The sequence below is a fragment of the Chrysemys picta genome, chromosome 1 (genome assembly GCF_011386835.1).
Source record: "Chrysemys picta bellii isolate R12L10 chromosome 1, ASM1138683v2, whole genome shotgun sequence".
In the NCBI taxonomy this organism is placed as follows: Eukaryota; Metazoa; Chordata; order Testudines; family Emydidae; genus Chrysemys; species Chrysemys picta.
This window is the reverse complement of record NC_088791.1, coordinates 193936179-193957081: the sequence shown is the minus strand read 5'-3', so window position 1 is coordinate 193957081 and position 20903 is coordinate 193936179. Positions and strand designations below refer to the sequence as shown.

The window sequence follows — 20903 nt, the reverse complement described above, 5'->3', positions numbered from 1 at the left end:
CATTTCTTTCTAATTCAGAAAAAGTAATTTATGACTTATTGTGAATTACATACATGTTGATTTAGAGCTTTTATGAAGAATCCATCTTTTGGTTATCCAAATCTATATAAGAATAATTTTCTTAGAGCGAAACACTTTTTCCCCCCCTGCTTTCATATCAGGTGCCTCCTTGATCATAATGTTATGGTAACTAATATATTAAATTACAATGTAAACAACGGGGCAGATATTTAAAATTCATGAGAGGAGCAATGTAGTAGTACTAACTTTAAAGTTGGTGCTTGCTACAGACAGCCAAGTGCATTATAAGCTGAGTACGCCTCATGAACAGGTGAAGCAAGCGTTTCGGATGACAATTTTGGGGTCATAATGTATTTGTCACAAAATGTACTGGTCTTACTTTTAAATATTTTCTTTACCTTAAATGCCATAGAAAAAGAAAAGTTAAGCAGGGATAGGAGGTAACTTGCTAGGCTGATAAATTATGCGTTTATCTTGAGTGTGTCTCAAAAATGTTGGCTCATCTGTAACAGAGACTTTGGAGAGGTTTATCTAATCTTCCACCATATGATACCTTTCATGTGCTTCAGCTGTTTGCTTTGCTAACCAACCAGTTATTTCAGGTCCCTGTCCAGAAAAATGTCTCCATAATTTGGTCCTATGGAATTTTTGTGTGGTAGCTTTTTTTTTTTTTTTTTTTTTTTTTTTAAGTATTCCTAATCTAATATCTCTCTGGAATGTTTCTCTGCTTAATAAATTTGTGGGTGACCCAATTTGGATGGTCTCAGGGGACTCTTATTTAGGAGCACAATGGGCTCTTGAAGTTCTAGTGCTTAGGGCATGTTTTGCTGACTGCAGGTGGGAAACAAATTTTAATATTTCTTCATTTATAATAGATTAGACAAGTCTGTAAAACGATAGAGTGAACCTTTCAAGAACTTCAAAATCCTGTGTATTTTAATTGTATTGCCTAGTATAAGCAACTGTTTCTCTTCAAAAGCGTTGTGTAGATGTTTTAAAATAATTCTAGAAATAAATTGTCCTCAGAATCTCACAGCTAAACAGCATTAAGCCACTGTCCGTGTTGGAAATATTGGATCCTACCAACAGCTTTCAGTGACATCTTTTGTGGGGTAAGAACAGTGCCTCCAGCAGTGATGGGAGAGTGCACACCCAAGTGGTAGCATATACTGTAGCATTTTAAATGAAGCAATGTGTGCCACACCAAATCCACTGACTGGTGTGGAGGGAGGCTGGACTTCTCAAAATAAATTACACATATCAAACACAGGAATGGTGTGGTTAGGGTGACCAGACAGCAAGTGTGAAAAATCGGGACGGGGTGGGGGATAATAGGTACCTATAGAAGAAAAAGCCCCAAATATCAGGACTATCCCTATAAAATAGGGACATCGGGTCACTCTAGATGTGGTACCACTAGGATACCAGGGAGTGAAAGGAGCGAAGATTTGATCCCGTAGCACTGACCTCTATAACAGTTTTTCTGTTGACTTTAGCAGGAGCATGGCTCAGTTGAGGAGGAGAAGGACATTGAAGAGAAACTAAACAAATGAGAAGAAATAAAAATTAAAATATAATTGTAAAACTAAATGAACATGATAGGAGAGGGACAAATCATCACAGTATCCATAAAATAAAATAAACTTTCTACAATATGGAATACTTTGAGTGTGTCAACTAAAGAGTATAAATTATTTAGACTTTCAAAACCCTTTTTCTAGAGTCATCACCCCGGAGGCTGTTAAGGATACTAAATAGTCAACGACTGACAGGTAAAGTACTGTCATTGATTAGAAACTGGCTAACAGGCAGAAAGTGAAGTGTAGAAATACAAACTGATGCTAAATTTTCATCATGGCAAAAGTTTAACAGTGAGGTGCTCTGAGGTTCCATACCAGGACCAGTGTTAGTTAATATATTTATAAATTATCTGGGAAAAGGGTAAACACAATGAAGTAGCAAAATTTGCAGACTTGCCAGATGAGAGGGAACATGATAGAGGTATAATAAAAAGCATAGAGAAGGTAAATTCATCATAAGCTGCTGTTGAGTAAGGTGACTTCTGTTGGTTTCTTGGCTTAGATAAGTACCTAGACTGCCAGCCACCTTAAGTCTAGGCACATTTACAGGTAGGGAGCTGAGATAGAGAGAGGCTAAATAACTTGCCGAAAAATCATACAGGAAGTTTATGAGAGAGCAGGGCCTTGAACCTAGGGCACCTACATCTTAGGCCTGTGCACAAACCTCTCATCCATCCTTCTTCTCCAGAATGTAAGTTGTGCACTGCTATTTAACCTTTATTATAAAACAAGTACAAATAAATTGAAATGCAGCACATTTAGAATTATTTTTACATAACATAATTAACTTGTGGAACTCATTGTCAAAGTATATAACTGAGGCCCAGGGCTTAGCAGGATTAAAAAACTAATTTGATATTTATATAGCTAATGAGAACATCCATAGTTACATTACTGTGTGACCCTAACAACTCCTTAGTGCCACTAGCAAAGGGTTCGCTATTCTGTAACAGCAACTCCTGTCAGACCTGACAAACTCACTACATCTAGCACATTGCTTTCATAGTATTTATCCATAAAGAATGTCATGGAAAGGGACCCCCATGCAGACGTTCATAGGGTCTTTCCACCATTCCAGGGAATGTTTGACCCTAACGGACATCGACAGGGGTTTGCCTAGTCTATCTTTGGTGTGTAGACAGACCTGAGCCATGCCTGTAGGCACCTCATGTGTAGTCTGGCATGAGATATCACAAACGTGCATGCCACCATGTGCCAGAGAAGTTGGAGGCAACGTCTGGCTGGTGTTTGTGGGCTGCCCTGAACTGTCTATGAGAGTGGTCAGGATGTGAAATCTGTGTTGCGGGAGGAGTGTTTACGCTTGTATTGAGTCAAGATCAGCTCCTATGAACTCCAAGTGGTATAGTGGAGTCAAGGTCGATTTTGGGGAATTGATTAGCAAACTCAAATGCATGAATACATCTTTGGGTGTCCCAAAGAGCTTCTTCGAAGGAGTGGACTCTGAGGAGACAGTCGTCCAAGTAAGAGTAAATCATGATCCTTAGGCTCTGTAGATGAGCCATGACTACAGAGAGGAACTTGGAGAATACTTTGGGTGCGAATGAGAATCCGAAGGGAAGGTACTCTGTACTGGTAATAGTCCTGACTGAGTCCTGAGGAATCATTTGTGGGATGGCTGGATTGATATATGGAAATAGATATCCTAGAGGTCGAGGGCCAAGAACCAATCTCCCTGCACTAGAAATGGGATAATAGCTGAAAGTGTGACCATCTTCAATTTTTGTGCCTTCACAAATTTGTTCAGTGCTCTTAGATCTAATATGGGTCTCCACCCTTCTTTATTTTTGGGGATCAGGAACTATCTGGAATAGAAGCCTTTGCCTCTGAGGTGCACAGGAGTGGGTTCTGTGGTTCCTAGGAGTAGCAGGTGATCTATTTCCTATGTTAACAGTCTCTCGTAAGAATGGTCCCTGAAGAGGGACAGGGAGGGAGGGTAGAGAGGAGAGAGAGAGAGGTGAAGTGGAGAAAATACCCATTGGAGATAATCTCCAAGATCCATCTGTCAGAAGTCACGTTCTTCCAATTTTGGAAGAAAAGAGTGAGGTGGCATCCAAAGGTCTGTAGGTTACAGCTGATGTTATGGGGAGTGGTCTCTCGGGCCCTTGATCAAGGTGTCAAAATTGGTGTTTCGAGGTCAAGAGCTGGGATGTTGAGGATTGAGGGGCTGATGGTTTACGTTTTTGAATCTTAGGCCTCTTTCGCTGTGGCTCATAGTACCATTGCGGTGGTGGGTACTGGGGTGGTTGGGATCTATGGGATGACTGAGGACTGAATTTTCTTTTCTGTCCCAGTATGTAGATCCGCAGCAAATGTAGTGTGGCTCTGGGGTCCTTAAAGGTATGAAGTAATGCATCGATATTGTCTGCAAACAGTTTGGAGCCCTCAAAAGGGAGGTCCTCGACCGTCATCTGTACCTCCTTTGGCAGTCCTGAGAGGTGTAACCACGATGCCCAATGCACCGCTACTGCCATCGATACCGAATCAGCCGCTGTATCCGTGGTATCTAGTGCTGTCTGGAGAGCTGTTTTCACTACTAACTGTTCCTCATGTATGATAATCTGAAACTGTTCCCATTGTGTTTCTGGCAGGTGGTCAATAAATGCATGACATTTGGTGTAGTTCATGTGGTCATACTTTGCCATTAAGGCCTGGTAATTCGCAATTCTGATTTGCAAAGTCGCTGAGGTTTTTGTCTTTCTACCAAATAAATCAAGTCTTTTCCAGTCTATCATAAGGGGTGGCCTTAGAATGATGTTGTTGGCCGCAGGAATTCACAGCATCCACCACAATGGAATTAGGTGGGAGGTGTGAAAAGAGGAATTCCGCATTCTTGGGGAGCACATAGTACTTTTTATCGGCCTTTTTGCATGTTGGTGTGATAGAGGCTGTAATTTGCCAAATGACCTTACCAGGATCCAGAAGCACCTCATTAACCGGGAGGGCGATTCTTGAGGAGGAGAATGTGTGCAATATATCCAGCAACTTGTGGTGGGTATCTTTCACCTCCTCCAGGGGAATTTGTAGTTTGTCTGCCACTATTTTTGTGAGTACCTGAAACTACTTAAAATCGTCTACTATGGACGATGGAGGAAGCATCACGGCCTTGTCCGGAGAAGAGGAGGAGATATTAGTTAGTGGTGTAACCTCCTCTTCTAATCTGGCCTCTTGCACCTCAAAATTTTCCTTTCAAGGTTCTGGGGCTCTGGACATAGAGGCTGCAGGAGATTGTCTTATTGGCTCATAGTAGGAGACACCAGATGCCTGTGAAGCATGCTGCCTGTAGGCTGCCCATGGATCCCAGTATGGCCACTGGGGTGGGGGTACCCATGGCTGGTCATATCAAGAGGGCTGAGACTTAGACTGATGGTGTGACTGGGAAGGCCCTGGTTGGTGTTGAGATGGGCCATGATGTGTGGGTAGTGAGAGGACATCATCCTGGTCACTAATTGAATCCTTGCTGGAAAGTGGTGGAACTGATAAGGAGGCTGGAAGCAAACACCCCGTTGCTTGTGGTGATTCTGGGAATCGAGAAGTGCTCAGTACCGGAACCTTCATACCGAGTAGCAGGGACTCTGGAGTCTCAGCCACCATGAGATCTCTGGAAAAACAGAAGTCCTGCGGTACCACAGTGATCAGTACCATCAGGGCTTGTTGGTGCTGACTCGCTGGTACTGAGGAAATCGGGACAGATCTTGCCCAAGATGGTCGTCCGATAAGGGTTGTTTGGAAACGGTCAGTAGCAATGGTTCACATGCCAGTACCTCCTTTGCAGAGATGGTACAGACTGTGCTCTTGCCTTTGTCAGGCGATGCTGCTGCTTCAGAGCCTGCACCCTTAGAGTCCTTAGGGCTTATAGGCGGTGTCTGCACCATATGAGCCATGTGTCCTATGGATACCGTGCTTTGGAGTCATCGGTGCTGCTGGTGCCGAGGTGACTGATCGTACCAGGGATCTCCTCTGGCTGGTCTGGGGCTGAGTTTGAGGACTTGCAATTGGAGTCCGAAGATTTCCTCCATGGCTCACTGTCCTTAGAAGTAGAAGGCTCCGGGGATGGTCTGTGTCGTGGAATGGATTCTGGACCAGGGTCAGATGCTGGTTTAAGAGCATCCTCCATAAGGATGAGTTTCAGCTTTAACTCCTATTTTTGGGGGGATCTAGCCTACAATTGTTGGCAGAAGGTGCACTTCTGCAGAATGTGAGCCTCTCCAAGGCATTGGATACAGCGGGAGTGTCAGAGGCACCTTTTAAACCCAGGGAGCTGGGCATGCCCGTTATTGGGGGTGATCCCCAGAGGAGAGAAAAAGAAAGCGGGGAAGAAAAAAGTTATGTTTTGTTTTGTTTTTTAACTGGGAAAAAAACTAACAGAAACCCTATAAGACTAAGAAAAATCTAATAGAAATAATAACTAAAACAAAACCTAACTCTAAGGTAAGGGAAAGGGGATTGCTATTTGCTCTGTCTCAGGCCGGGGGCAGTTAAGAAGGAACTAAGGGTGGTTCGCCCACGCAGCGCTAATTAGCCTTGAGGCAGAACACAAGGGAGGGAGAGCGCATGTGTTGTCCGAACAGATACTGCTACCAAAGATCTCCGATGAGAGATGCAGGGATGCAGACACACCTACAGTGTAGCACCTATAGGATGAAGAAGAACTTACGATTGTTTGCACTATAAATATATCTCAGTGTTGTTGTGTTATATGGGAGCTGATCCTCAGTTTAATCAAACAGGCTGGTGTGTACATTGTTTCCTTTGGGGGAAAGCAAACCAGCAATTTCTGTGAGTAGCCAGAGGCTGGATATCGCAGAGGAACGCTTCAAAGGGGCTCAGGACTGGAGTGCACGTATAGTTAATCTGCAAGGCAAAGTAAGGGTTGGCATAGCCCTGAGGAGATTGTTTGGGTGGCTAACAGATTGTAGGTGTCAAGAACCTAACACCCAGCTAAGTATCAGCAAGTCTCTCTCTTGCTGGAGCCAGAAGGGGTAACTGGACACTATGAGAACCATCAAAATTGCATAGAATAAAAAACATCTCCTAAATAAAGGATAGAAACCCTCTTGTGTCAGGGCATAACTTAATCATTAACAAATGGCAGATTCGGGAATAAAAATTTCCCTGTCGGTAGGGTATTCCATAACTGTCCACTATAGGGTTTCATGTAACTTCTACTGAAGCATCGCGCAGTGGTCACTGTCAGAGATGGCAGAATATTAGACTCGACAGAGTGACTACTAATGTGATTTAGATGGCAATTCATATGTTCCTGTGTTCTTAATCTACATGCTTAATAGTTTTTCTCCAATTGGTAGAACAAATATCTGACGTTACCAAATTTTCCCATGAAAGGGGGAAGCACCTGATCCTCGATGGTTCAGTATTAATCTAGCATTTTAAATCAGATCTCCACATAATCAACAGGTTTTGTACAACAAAATTTTAAATTGGCATTAAAAGAGCCTCTTAAGCAACATAAAAAAATTAAACATTTTCAAAAATTATATTCTAGACTGAGGAAAGAGAAAAATTCCAGTAATGAAATTGATACTCACATTTTTAATCAGATAAAAATAATTTCTGAGACTCTAAATCTAAAATTAAATCCCATAGATTAGTTTTTATCCACTGTTATTCCCTTCTGCTAAATCTAGGGAATGTACAAATAGGCATGTAATTTAAGGTATGTGAGGGACTGGATATTTACAACTCTCCTCATCTGATTGGCAGACTTTGGAGACAGATGAGATAGCACCCACCTCTTTTTTAGCTTTCTTGTTGTTAGACCAAAATAAAACTAAATAACTTGACACTCAAAATAACTTTTTCCTTTGACATATACTCCAAATATGGCAGGAGGTGATGAAGTATCATAAAATATTGATTGACTCTACCAGTTTGTAATAACTTAAACCTCTCTTTAGGTTGGAATGATGGTATTTTAAAAATGGAATGAGGGAAAGTATTGAAATCATTGCTGACACACACATGTGTGTACAACATGTGTGTACACACACAAATCAGCAATTATTTCAATACTTGCCTTCATCCCATTTTTAAAATATCATCATTCCAGCCTGAAGAGAGGTTTCAGTTATTACAAACTAGTAAACCATATACACATACAACACAAAAGGTGGTTTTTGCTCTTATCAAGAGATGCATAACAGTATCACTGAGATACTTTTAAAAGATAATACTTATTAGTCTGTTGCAGTTTCAACAGATTTAGGGCTAGATCCTCAGCTGTAGTTGAGCAGTGCTTGGCACAGCAGAGAAGGGGAATGGTGAGTGAATTCTTTAAGGGGTAGGTTAGGCAGCTTTGCACTGCCAGATGGTGCAAGGCAGCCATAGTACAAGGTAGGATATGGCCTTTAAATATAGTCTACCGCACTCTAGAGAAATCTGGCTGTCACCTCCCACAACAATAATGGGCCACTCAGCCAGTTTCTTTCTTCAAGTTACAGTATAGGTATATTGTTTCCTATGTGAATTCTGCAAAGAGAACATTCAGGGGAGTATAAAAACAAAGTCAATAAATAAATTGAAGGTAACAATATAAATGATGGTATGGAATGATTCATAGACTGGGAGAATGTTGGGAGCAAAGGCAGTGACTTAATGCAGTGTTTCCAAAATGGTGGGTCCCGATCCACCAGTGGGTTCCAGGAAGGTTCTAGATGGGTTGCCCATATCCAGGGCCTGATTAACCCATCACTGGGCCCTGGTCTAGGCAAACATACACTCCTGGCCAGGCCAAACCTGGATGCACTACAACCCTATGCACTATGTCGCAATGCCTGGGGTAGGAGCCAGCCCGCAGGACGTGAGCCGCTGATGCAGGGTGAGTGTGAGGCAAGCTTGCTCTCCAGCCCCCTCCAGCTTCCTCAGCTGGGGCAGAGGGTGCATATAGGTAATAGTGGGATGCAAAAAAAGACAAAATGCAGTTGGCTGCTGCCTTAGTAAAAACATTGGTACCCACTGCCCTAATGAAGGGAAAAGTTTAGGCTGCAGAAGGTAATCTGGGGCACTAGGCACAGTATGATATAGGGCCTTGTGTGGCCTTAGCCCCACTTAGACTTGTGGTGGCAGAAGTCAACCTAGAGAGGAAGGAACAGTGGCATGGGGCCCCTTTTTTTCCCAAAACCAGAAATGGCAACAGGGGCAGCCTCCTCTCAGGAGCAGCAAGCAAGAGGCATGGGGCTCCCACTCTGCTTACCTCTGCAGCTGGGTTGTATCTGTCCAGATCGGTAGGACAGGCCTGCTGCTGCACTCTTCCCCTCCTGCCACACACACAGTTCTATGCTGGGGTGATGTTTATGGGGCTCCACAGAGCAATTATCTCTTGGTCCAGCCTACTGTGGTGATGGATCATGATGGTATTTATGTAAGTTGAGGTTTCTGGGCACTACAAAAGGAGGTACATGTAGCTATGGCACCTTTACTGCAGATATTGGAATGACGTACAGAATAGTCCTGAAAAAGGCAGGGATCAGGTTGGATGAGTCAAGTGGTCTCTTCTGTTCCTACCTCATATGGTTATTAATCAGGTAAAGCACAATCCTATCTACCACTGAATATGAATGATTTTTAGGAAAATTACTTCAGCTAATGACTAGTGGCTGATTATTAGATGTTCTGAATCCCCACCATTTCAGCTGAAGTTAGTGGGAGTCATGGGTGCTCAGCACCCCTGGAAATTGGGTGCTAGATTAGCTCAGCAAAGTTGTGGAACTTCAGTAACATGTTTTACTTAAAAATCTATATTTCATATCCAATTGAGAGCAAAATAAGGAAATTAAAAGTTTTGCAAAACTGTTCAACATATATCATGGTTTACCAAAAAATAAAAAAAGGAAGTACTCACCTGACCTCTCCACAGGTTGGATCTAGACTACAGCCGGATTTCATCAACAGCCAAGTGCATACAGGGGCCATGCACGTGGAGTGGGAGCAGGCAACTCACAAGTTTAAGAGACCTGAAAGAGAGAGAGAGAGAGAGTTAAAAAGGCACCTTTAAAGTAAATGATATGCCAAATGCTTGTTTTAGCTTTGCTATTTGAGACATTCAGCGTACATCTACAGCAGTGAATGGGATGACTTAAGGTTGCAATGTAGTATCCATTCTAACCTCCCTTTTTTGTGACTTACAAAAAATTCATTTGAACTGGAACTTTCCATGCTTGGTTTCAGCTCAAAAGGTGAATGTTGTTAGAAAATTTGAGCAAAATCAGTTATTTTTTAATTATATAATGACGGAAAATACATTTCCCCACTATGTTTCAATTGAAATGTCCTGCTCTCATAACTCAAAAGCTGAAAGTTGGCTTGTTGGGTCATTAAGGAAGGGAAAATAATCCAAGTTTGAAGAAAATCAATTCAATGTTTTTTGAGTTATGAACAGTTAAAACTGAAATGTTCATATTAATGTAGTAAAACATTTTCTATTAATTTTTTTAGATTGATATATAGCTAAAGTTGTTTAGAATGGGTGGATACTGAACACTTCAGTTTTTAAGTACCTTTAATGCCTTAACCTTCCTTAAAACCACGTTAGCAATGGGCTTAGGTAAAGACCTTTTGGTACTAACTATGAATAAAAAAAGTTTAATGCTATGAACATCCCTGCTTCAAGCACTAATTCACTGCACGAGCATTACCTGAGCTGATACCACAGACTTCTTGGTCCAAGTTCCCACTTCTCTCTCAAGCATTTGGGGGAACCAGAAAGGGTACAGGATTTATAAGGGAAAACAGTGAGGTTTGATAGGGCCAGGAACAGGATTTCACGAGCATAAAAGCTACAGGTTTTATTTGTGCACTTGCCATCCCTATGGCAGATATAAAGTATGTGTCCCATCTTGGATGTGTTTTTATATTAGTCACTCTAGACATACAGTTAGAAATGGGATAGTCCTAGTTTTGTGGAAAGAACATGGGTCCAGTCTATTCATTAAGGTTAAGGTAATCTAAATAAGTTAACTATATTGCACAAAGTTTGTGGTATTATCCTTGTGGATAGTCTGTCATCTTCACAAGCTTAAAATAATTAATTAATTCAGGTTTCCAGGTATTAGACATGAGATTTTTGCATTTGATATCCACAAATTTAGGATAAGCTTTTTTGCCCTCAGTGCAACTACTGCACATTGATACCCTAAATTTCATACCACTTATGGTATTATGGGGGTGTAGTGGGGCAGCTGCCCCACTCTGGCATGAAAGGAGTTGGAGCAAGCCAGAGAGGCATCACAGAGCCCCAAGCAGTCATGGAAGGGCTTATTGGGAGCCAATCAAGTGGAGGCTTGAAAGCAGCCTATCAGGGCCTGGCTGGGCCCTATAAGAAGGCTGCAGGGCACAGGGCCGGCTCTGGCTTTTTTGCCGCCTCCCCCCCCCCCGCGGGAGGGGGGGAGGATGGCCGGAGCCCCGGGGGGAGGGCGAGGGCGCGGGGGGGGAGGGCGGCCGGAGCCCTGGGAGGAGGACGGCGAGCCCCGGCCGGGGCTCCGCTCTCCCCCCGGCGGCCAGAGCGCAGGGGGCAGGGCGGCGAGCCCCAGCCAGGGCTCGCCGCTCTCCCCCCGGCGGCCGGGGGGAGAGCGCCGTGGGGAGGGCGGCCAGAGCGCCAGGGGGAGGGCGGCGAGCTCGGCCGTGGCCCCGCTCTCCCCGGGGGCCGGAGCGCCGCGCCGCCCCCCTCCTGGTGCCGCCCCAAGCACAAGTTTGGTGGGCTGGTGCCTGGAGCCGGCCCTAGCAGGGCAGAGAGGAGCTGAGGGCTTGGCTACACTTGCAGATGTAGAGCACTGTGAGTTAAACCTGCCTTTGTAGAGCGTAGTAGGGAAAGCGCTGCAGTCTGTCCACACTGACAGCTTCAAGCGCACTGGCATGGCCACATTTGCGGCACTTGCAGGGGCATTGGGAGCGGTGCATTATGGGTAGCTATCCCAGCATGCAAATGACTGCAACGTGCTTTTCAAATGGGGGTGTGTGTGGAGTGTGACAGGGAGTGTGTTGTGTGTATGTGGGGGGAGAGAGAGTGGGTTTTTGGGGTGCTGAGAGTCCGTCAGCATGCTGTCTTGTAAGTTCAGACCTCCCTCTCCTCCCCTGCCTCTCTCTCACTCACTCAAAGCAAACAGTAAATGTTTGCTTTTTCTCAGAGCTGATAAGCTTCTCCGAAACGGAGCTATGAAAGGGAATTTCTGCATTCCTGCAGCCGATTTCACAACAATGACAAGAGTGGCCACTTGACTTAAGGGGATTATGGGATGTTTCCGGAGGCTGATCAGAGCGCAGTAATGCAACACCTCATTCACACTGGTGCCACAGCGCTCCAGCGGGGGTGCAGCAAACGTTATTCCACTTGCTGAGGTGGAGTACCAGCAGCGCAGTAGCTGCAGAGTCAGAGCACTCTACGTGCCTTGCCAGTGTGGATGGGGAGTGAGCTAGGGCGCCCGGGGCTGCTTTATTGCGCTGTAACTCACAAGTGTAGCCAAGGCCTTAGTCTCTCCCTGGAGGGCAAAGGGAGAAGAACTGGCTCTTAGCGAGAGAAGCACCTAAGATAGAGCACAGCAGGGCTTGGCAGGGCCAGCAGAGGCTGGGAGAACTCTACGCTGACAACTGCCCGACTGGGGCCCTGACACATAGGGGCAGAGAAGGTGCTGGGGCTATGGGGAAGTGGCCCAGGGAAGCAGGCAGTAGAGGAGAGTTGGAGGAAGGCAGTAAGTGGCTGCTGCTAGAGGGTCCCTGGGTCGGGGCCCAGAGTAGCATGCGGGCCTGGGCTCCCCTCTTTTCCCCCACTTGCCAGTGATGAGAGTGGCTAAGCCAGACTGCGGTTTGCCCTTGGAAGAAGGGGCTAGACTAATGACTGCTGTGAGCCACTGAGGCAAGTGATAGAACCAGAAGCTGTTGGTCCCCTGGAAGGGGGGGGAGAGCCAGCAGAGCGGGCACAGCCGGAGGGCAGTGTCTAGAAGTGGACGCTGTGGTCTGGAAGTGACGGGGTCCAACGGTGAGGACTGTGGAGTCTGAGAAAGTAATGGAGGGCAAGACACCACTAGCGTGCTGCCAAAAGAGCTAATTCCCTAACCAAACAGCAGGAGGCACCACTGTAGCGAGTCTGGCACCGTTATGGTGGCTTCTGGTTGCAGCCTCATAGTTAGGGATGCGTTCTAAAGTGGGCTTAAAATAACACAGAAGTTCTTGTTTTTCTTCTAAAAGTATGTGGACTTTTGGGGCAAAAATTCACATTGTTAATTTTTATGCCCTTTGAATTTTCTGAGAACATTTATTTGGTTTCTCTTGATAAATTTTTAATTGGAAGTCTTTTAAATTGGGTTGTGTCTGAAATTTGCCCTTGACAATATAACAGGTGTCGGCAATCTGTGACACACGTGCCAAAGGTGGCACGTGGGCTGATTTTTAGTGGCACGTTGCTGCCAGCCGGGGTACTGGCTGCCGGCCCCGCTGAGCCCGCTGCTGGCCTGGATTGTGAAAGCCCAGACCAGCAGTGGGATGAGCCGCTCATCCGCTGCCCATTTGGGGTTCCAGCCGCCGGCCCCGCTCTGCCTGCTACCAGCCTGGATGGACGGAACCCAGGCCAGCAGCGGGCTGAGCGGGGCTGGTGGCCGGGACCCCGACTGGCAGGGGCCAGAACCACAGATTGGCAGCGGGATGAGCCGCTCAGCCTGCTGCCGGTCTGGGGTCCCGGCCGCCGGCCCTTGCCAGCCAGGGTCCCAGCTGCCAGCCTTCTGCCGGCCTGGATTATGGAACTCCAGATCAGCAGTGGGATGAGCCGCTCAGCCCGCTGCCGGTCTGGGGTTCCAGCTGCCGGCCCCTTGCCAGCCGGGGTCCTGGCCGCCGGCCCCGCTCAGCCTGCTGCCGGCCTAGATGGACGGAACCTGGGCTGGCGGACGGAACCCCAGACTGGCAGTGGGCTGAGCGGCTCAGCCCGCTGCCGGTCTGGGGTTCCGTTTGCCGCCCGCGCTACTAGTCTGGCACGTGAAACCTTTTACTGGCACGTGAAACCTTAAATTAATGAAGACTTGGCACACCACTTCTCAAAGGTTGCCGATCCCTACAATATAATCATACATTGTTGACTGATATCTTTAAAAACACTGTCCATCTCCACAAATTTTGGTAGAGAGCTGTATTTTTAGTAGATCTGGTGCAATGTGTATTTTTGGGGTTGAAAAAAACTGGATTTCAGATAAATGTTTAGCTTTTCTTTGTCATAACTGAAATGTTATGTGCCAGTGATTGCTAACTCCATGTTTACTTGTAAACATGATAATCTGGATATGCATCAATTTAATGGGCCTCCATATAAAATGTTAGCCATTGGGAGCTATGCTTTTTTCAGATTATATTCTCCAGATGGGAAGAGATTTAGGTGCAGTGGACTTAACATTCAAGGAATTTTGTGCAGCCACTGGCACATCAAGATTCATGTGCTGCTACTGCTGAATTAACTTCTCCATCAGCAGTTGCACTTCTATCCCTCCATGGGATTGCCCCCTGTTGTCCAACCCTACATTTAAGCATTGAAAAAACAACAACAAAGGAAATTAATAATTATGAAGCAGTTAGAATTGCTCCACACAAAACATACCTGACACAAACCCACAAAATAAAGAAAATTAAAAGTACATAGCCTCTCCTCCACTCAGAGGCATATATCTTACCAGTATCACAACCATAAACTACAGAAAATGCTCAACAGCCTTAACTCTGCTCAGTATATGTGCTAGTGTTCCATCATCCCATCTATGAAACTACTCTCTCCCAACACAGCACAAAACTACACTAAACTTCCACAGGCAGTACTGTTTTGGTAAAGAGGTTTGTGGAGAAGGGTGAGTCAAGGTTAAGGTTGTGGTGTATGGTCTATGATGTATGATAGTTGTGGTAACAGATGGTAAAGTGTTATATGTGAAGGAGGAAAAGATTTGTTTTATAATACATACACACTGTATAGAATTCTGTGGTCTACATTTACTTTGCCTGGGGTTCAATACTACATTTTTGTTTTCCTTTCTCTCTCTATATATAAAAAGTGTGTGTGTGTGTGTGTATACATATACACTCTTTACAATATATTTATGGGCTTGTACTATCCATCCTATTGGTTTTATACATCTTTAGTATGGGAAAAGCTCATTTAATGGAAGAATATGGTTCTTCCAAGTTCTAAAATGCATCCTACTTGCAGTACTGAATCCTTTACTTAAATTTAATCTAGAATGTAGTAAAATTAGGAGGGGGGAAGACTTAAGAGGAACATGATTATTGTGGGATCTACTTTCAATCCTCTGCACAGGTAATTCTGATCTAAATGACCTGAAGAAACACCTTCAGACTGAAAAACATGTGAGTGGCATATTTCCCCCCCCCAAGGGAATACAAACATTTTTCTTAAAATCCAGTTTAACAATCCTTCACTGAAAAAAACATATAAACATGGAATTCCTATTGATTTTACTAACCATTTAAAAAAGTTTGTCAAGATGATTGTTCCTCCAATTCAGGCATTGCAAAATCTTTTTCTAGTGGAAGAACAAAAGCTGAATGAATCAACAAAACCCTGTAATTGCATCACACATGGTCACTTGTGAGTCATGCCAGATCTGCACCCATTCACTGCTACAGTGATTGAAAATAACGGTGCCAACAATGACAAGAAGGTCTGTCTCATAATTAGATAGTTTTATCAAGAAGCAAGACTTTTGAATAATGTTCTTTCAAAGCCTGTGTGTAACATTACAAATGTGGAAAAATGTCTTGCACCAATTATTTTAGCTTTCATGGATTCCAACATTCTAGAGACAAATGCAATTGGATTTTCCTTGGACTCAGCATATGTAATGTTTGGCGAGCACAATCTGTATTAAGGGGAGTCAAAGAAATGTCAGCTTCTGTGTATAGCCTTCCATGCGTGACACCCTTGTGCCACTTGGTAACTAAGGCTGCTGTCAAAGCCATTCCCAAACCAGTGGAAGACATGCTGATTGATATCTTTTACTTTTACTTCAGTGGCAGTGCAAAGTGAAATAGGGAATACTGCTAGTACCAATTGTGGTGCAATACAAATGACTTATCAAACACAGTGAACAAAGTGAAAAAGGCCAACATTTTCAAACCCGTGTGCTAAAATTAGGCTCCTAAAACTATATTTAGGCACGTAAATATAAGTAGCCTGATTTTCACAAACCAAATTCCCAGTGAAGTCAATAGTAACTCCAGGTACTCAGTACTTTTGAAAGCCAGACTACTTCTTTTTAAGTGCCTAAATACAGGTCTGAGGCACCCAAGTTTGAAAATTTTGGCCTAAGTCTTTATAAAGATATTGAAAGGCACATTAATTTACTTAATGCTTAAAGGGAGCCACTTAAGTTTTATTTTCAACAGGTGCTCTAAAGTTGCAGTGGAAGACAGAAATCAGTACACCTCTACCCCGATATAACGCTGTCCTCGGGAGCCAAAAAATCTTACCGCTTCTGCGTTATAGGTTAAACCGCGTTATATCTAACTTGCTTTGATCCGCCGGCGTTCGCAGCCCCGCCCCCCTGGAGCACTGCTTTACCACGTTATATCCGAATTCGTGTTATATTGGGTCGCATTATATCGGGGTAGAGGTGTATGTTGCTGATTAAGAGATCTGGAACTACAACTATTTTCTTTCTTCTGAGAGACTGCTCAGAGTGACCAACAGTGGGCTAAATTTCAAAACTGGCTTCTAGGAATATGCACATATTTGGGCATTTGTGCACTGCAAAACATCAAAAGCCATGTTTACACTGAAAAAATTTGCCAAACAATTCCCATGAATTTTAACTGAATTGCTGTTAGAACTAGTCCAACTACTGGTGTACAAAAGTCTCCTGTGCCAGAAAGCATTTTTAGCAGTGTTTTAGTTAAACCTGGTGATGATCAAGTCTAATTAGGGAAAGATAAGAGAGCCTCAGGAAAAGCAGAGGTATTTTCTCCAGCAGGGAAGAAAGAAGACTCCCAGGAATGAAGCCCTGAGAGTTGCTGCTCAGCAAAATAGGAAGGAGTGACCCAAAGGAGCCCAGGAGGAGTTGATGGGGAGAAACTGAAAAGAGCCCAGGAAGGGATTAAAATGGAAAACTGAGCTCAAGGGTTTTATGAAGAGTGTCTGAGCTGAAGACAAACCAGATCCTCAGAATGGGGAGTTGGGCCCAACTTGAGGCTGGGATGTAGACTCTGTGGGTTTTTTGTGTTTTTCTTTTTGAACTGGTGTATCCTGGAATGGGTGGACTTTTAATAAATGTCTTAGCAGGAGAGCCAAATCACTGTAGTAGCCAAACTTCACTGCTTTTCAAAAACTCTCACAGACTGAAAGGAAATTGAGGCAGGTCTGCTGCAGAGCCATCCTGGGGCACTCTGGAGGCAGGGACCTTGATACAGTGTGACTGCACCAGTTTAAGCACAAATGGTTCAGTGACTCCATGTTAGCCATGCTTACTTTGAATTGTGAACTATTGCAGTTTTGCCCTGTGTCCAAATAGGGCCACTCTTTGTATATGTATTCCTCAATTCCTGACAAAGCTCCCAGAAACTGTGAATTGTAGAAGGTTTTTTAAAGGCCAGTGGTGCACTGTGGGACATAAATAGGAAGATTGTATAACCTGTTTTGGTGCCATCCAGACTGGCATACTTGTCAATATCTTGTGACAGAAATTAGAGATTTAATTTGCATGAAATTACACATTTGCATAAAGTGCTACCTGATAACACAGACAGCTTGCAGTCCTCACAAAACTCAAAAATGCCAAGTAATTAATTCTGTGTAGCATAGTCCCACATTGGTCCATCCCCCAGTGTTACATCAACAATTAGGCACTTATCACATCTATATCAATTAATGATGTGCACCCAAAGTTGCATCTGCTACAACCCAGCAGGTCTGTACCCCCATTCCCAAATCAATTAATATTTTGCACCCACATCACATATAAAACTAGCTATAGAGGTTCTTCAACCTCCTCCCTGGCTTGTGTGGGCAGCTCCAATGGGGGTTCTCCTCTTTCCACTTTCCTGGCCTGGTGTTGCAGGAATATATAAAGGAGAAGCTGGGTGGATAAAAAACAATGAATTTTTTTTTAAATAAAAAAATGATTTTTTAAAATTTAAATTGGATTTTTTGATAAAATGCTTTTTGAGGAAAAAAACTATCTAAAGATAGTTTTAATTAAGATACATTATAGCTCAAAAATTAGGAATTATAAATTCTAATTCTATAGTATGAGACAATATATTCATGTAATATTTAAGAAAAGGTTTGTAAATGAGTTCCAATAGTTCATGGATTAGGGACCTAATCTTATGGGGTTCCAGGAGCTTCTGTATAGATTATTTAGGTTAATCTTTCTATCTACCCAATTGGACTCAGTGCTCAATCTAGAAGATACCATCAGAGAGGCTTAGTTTTGCAGTTCTCAAACTGTGGATTTGTGTCTCCAGAGATGCTTCTTAACAGCAAAAATGTTTTTAAATAAATATATGGAAGTGAGAAATAACAGACCTCAACCCTATTGTCCCTCTGAAAATCTGTGTACACAGAGTTAATCCCTTACCTCTCTCTAAAAGTGCAAGTTTCAAAAAGTTCAATGAATAGAAGATTGTTGGGGGTGGAATAGATCTGGATAAGGAGAAGAAGTCTGGAGATAAATGTGAGCAGGGATGGATAGGCAGTAGAAACAAAAGTGAAACTGTTTGAGCAGCACATTCCAGAAGTCTTGAGATCTTTCTGTGTGTAGCCTTCATTGATCTGAAATCTACCATACCATTCTCTCACTAGAAGGGAAAACCTATAATGACAGCAGGCCGTAAAAGAAACCCAGTTTGGGACTATTTTAATGAAGTTCCTCTACCTGTTGATAAGACAGGCATGTGTGTGCAAAATGCAAACAGTGCAACAAAGAAATGCAAGATCTGATTGCCCAACTGAAACAACATCATGAGAAGTGTTCCTTCTCAGGAGGAAGCTGCGTTGAAGATGATGAAAGGAACATGTCTGAATATGCAGAATCTTCAGGTTGGTAAACTTTTTTATTTCATACTTCTTTTTTAAGGACTGACTGTCTTCCTTTTGGACTATTCTTGAACTCTCATGTTTGAGCAAAAAATATAGATGTTACTCTATGGTACTATCATTTTAGATGCAGTTGTGATAAAAAAATAAATACCTGAAATAGGCAGATCTTCCTTTTACAATTTCACCTTTAAAGTAGTCCTGAGTGTCAATGAATGCAATAAGTAATACTAAATGAGCAGTATGGTAATAATAATTAAATAACTGCATTGACTTATTTTGTTTAGGAGAATCCATCCTCAACATACAGGCTTCTGAAGACTATCCACCTTCAAGATCGCCATCATTTTCTATAGCTTCAGTTATCTGCCAATTATAGTGTTTCAGTCACATCATGTATGTCACATAGCCACAGACAGTACATCACGTGTAGCAAAAAGAAAAAAATATCCCCATCATCCAGAAACAACCATAGCTAAGTTTGTGATAAGAACCAGCAGATTACAAAAAGAGGTCATTAATGAAAAAATTGCCCAGTTTGTTTATGCAACAAACTCTCTTTTCCATATGCTTGAGAACCCACACTTCATTAACATGGTTCAGTCATTAAGACCAGGAGACAGTCCACCCAACACAGCCGATATCGCAGGGAAATTGTTGGATAAAGAGAAATTGAGCAGTGTGCTAGGTCTAGAAGGTGAAATTGTTAAGATGAGTCTCAATGGGAGGAACAATGTCCACAATGATCCTGTTGTTTGTGCTTGTGTGACAACAGAAGAAGGGACTGTCTTCCTTAGAGAAACAATTGATACATCAGGAAATGCACACACAGCAGAATACTTACGACAATAAGTAGCAGTAAAAGTTATAACAAACTGTGGAAAAAAATTAAAATGTCTAGTACGCAGCTTGGTCACAGACAATGCTGCAAATGTATCAAGATAAGAAGAAATTATTCAGAAGAGAGTGAGGAGAATCCCAAGCTAATAACATACGGCTGCAGTGCTCATTTGATGCATCTCCTAGCCAGGCTTCAGTGTTCCAGAAAGAAAGGCTAATGTTGTTGAAATTGCAAAATACTTCTGTAACAACCACTTTGCAACAGCTGCTCTGAAAAAAGTGGGAGGAACCAAGCTAACTCTCCCACAAGATGTGCGATGGAACTCAGTAGTGGACTGTTTTGAGCACTATATCAAGAACTGGCCTGATCCGATCAGTTTGTGAACAAAATTTTGAAAAAAATAGATGGCACTGTCAAAGCCAAAGTTCTCAACATTGGGCTTAAGAGAAATGTTGAACACATGCTGCGTACCCTGAAGCCTATTTCTGTAGCCTTGAACAAAATGCAGGGAAATAGCTGTTTTATTGCTGACGCTGTTGAAATTTGGAAGGAACCGAGTGAGATCTTAAAAAGAGAAATAGGCAATAGCAAAGTTAAATTACAAGCATTAAAAAAACGAATGGGACAAGCACTATCTAAAGCTCATTTTCTTTCAAATATTCTCAATACTCGGTACCAGGGTCAAACCTTAACTGGTGAAGAAGAGGAGTTGGCTATGACATGGATATTCAGCAATCATCCCTCCATAACGGCAACTACAATAAACTTCAGAGCTAAGGGTGAACCATTCAAGAAATATATGTTTGCTGATGATGTTTTAAAGAAAGTCACACCAGTGAACTGGTGGAAATCACTTAAGCACTTGGATTCAGAGACCGTTGAAGTGATAATCTCACTTTTAACAGCAATAGCTTCTTCTGCCGGTGAAGGAAGAATATTTTCTTCCTTTGGACTAATTCATTCAAAATTAAGAAATCATTTGGGACCTGAAAAAGCAGGAAAGCTTGTTTTTCTTTTCCAGATTATGAACAAACAGGAAAATGAAGGTGAAGACGACTGAGTTAGCTGCAGAAACCAATATTTTAAGTTTCTCACGTTGACCTGGCTGACATAGTCCAATTTAATTTTTGTTTTTTTTTTTAAATATTTCATTTAACTGTTTTAGTTAAAAACAATTTTAACAAAAACAAACCTGATTTTAAATAACTTGAATGTTTAACTAAATTCAAAAATTCATATGCTTCTTTTGTTAAAATATTATATGTTTGCTGTTGAAGAAAAAAATCCAGAATATATAACGTTGTTGTTTTAGTTAAATAAAACAATTTATTTTACTGGTCTGGTGATGTTCTCCTCCTAATACAGCATGGCAAGAAAATCCTCCAAATATTAATGATTAACCTATTGA

At 42.9% G+C, this 20903-nt stretch overlaps 1 long non-coding RNA gene across 1 annotated transcript; it reads right to left on the bottom strand.

The window, feature by feature from the left end:
* Positions 1-1281: 1281 nt before the first annotated feature.
* LOC135977292 (uncharacterized) lies at positions 1282-16305 on the bottom strand. The gene is made up of 3 exons (XR_010594697.1): positions 15086-16305; positions 9481-9592; positions 1282-1562 (listed from the first exon to the last, which is right to left on the bottom strand). It is a non-coding gene; the product is annotated as an uncharacterized LOC135977292 (long non-coding RNA).
* Positions 16306-20903: the final 4598 nt, after the last annotated feature.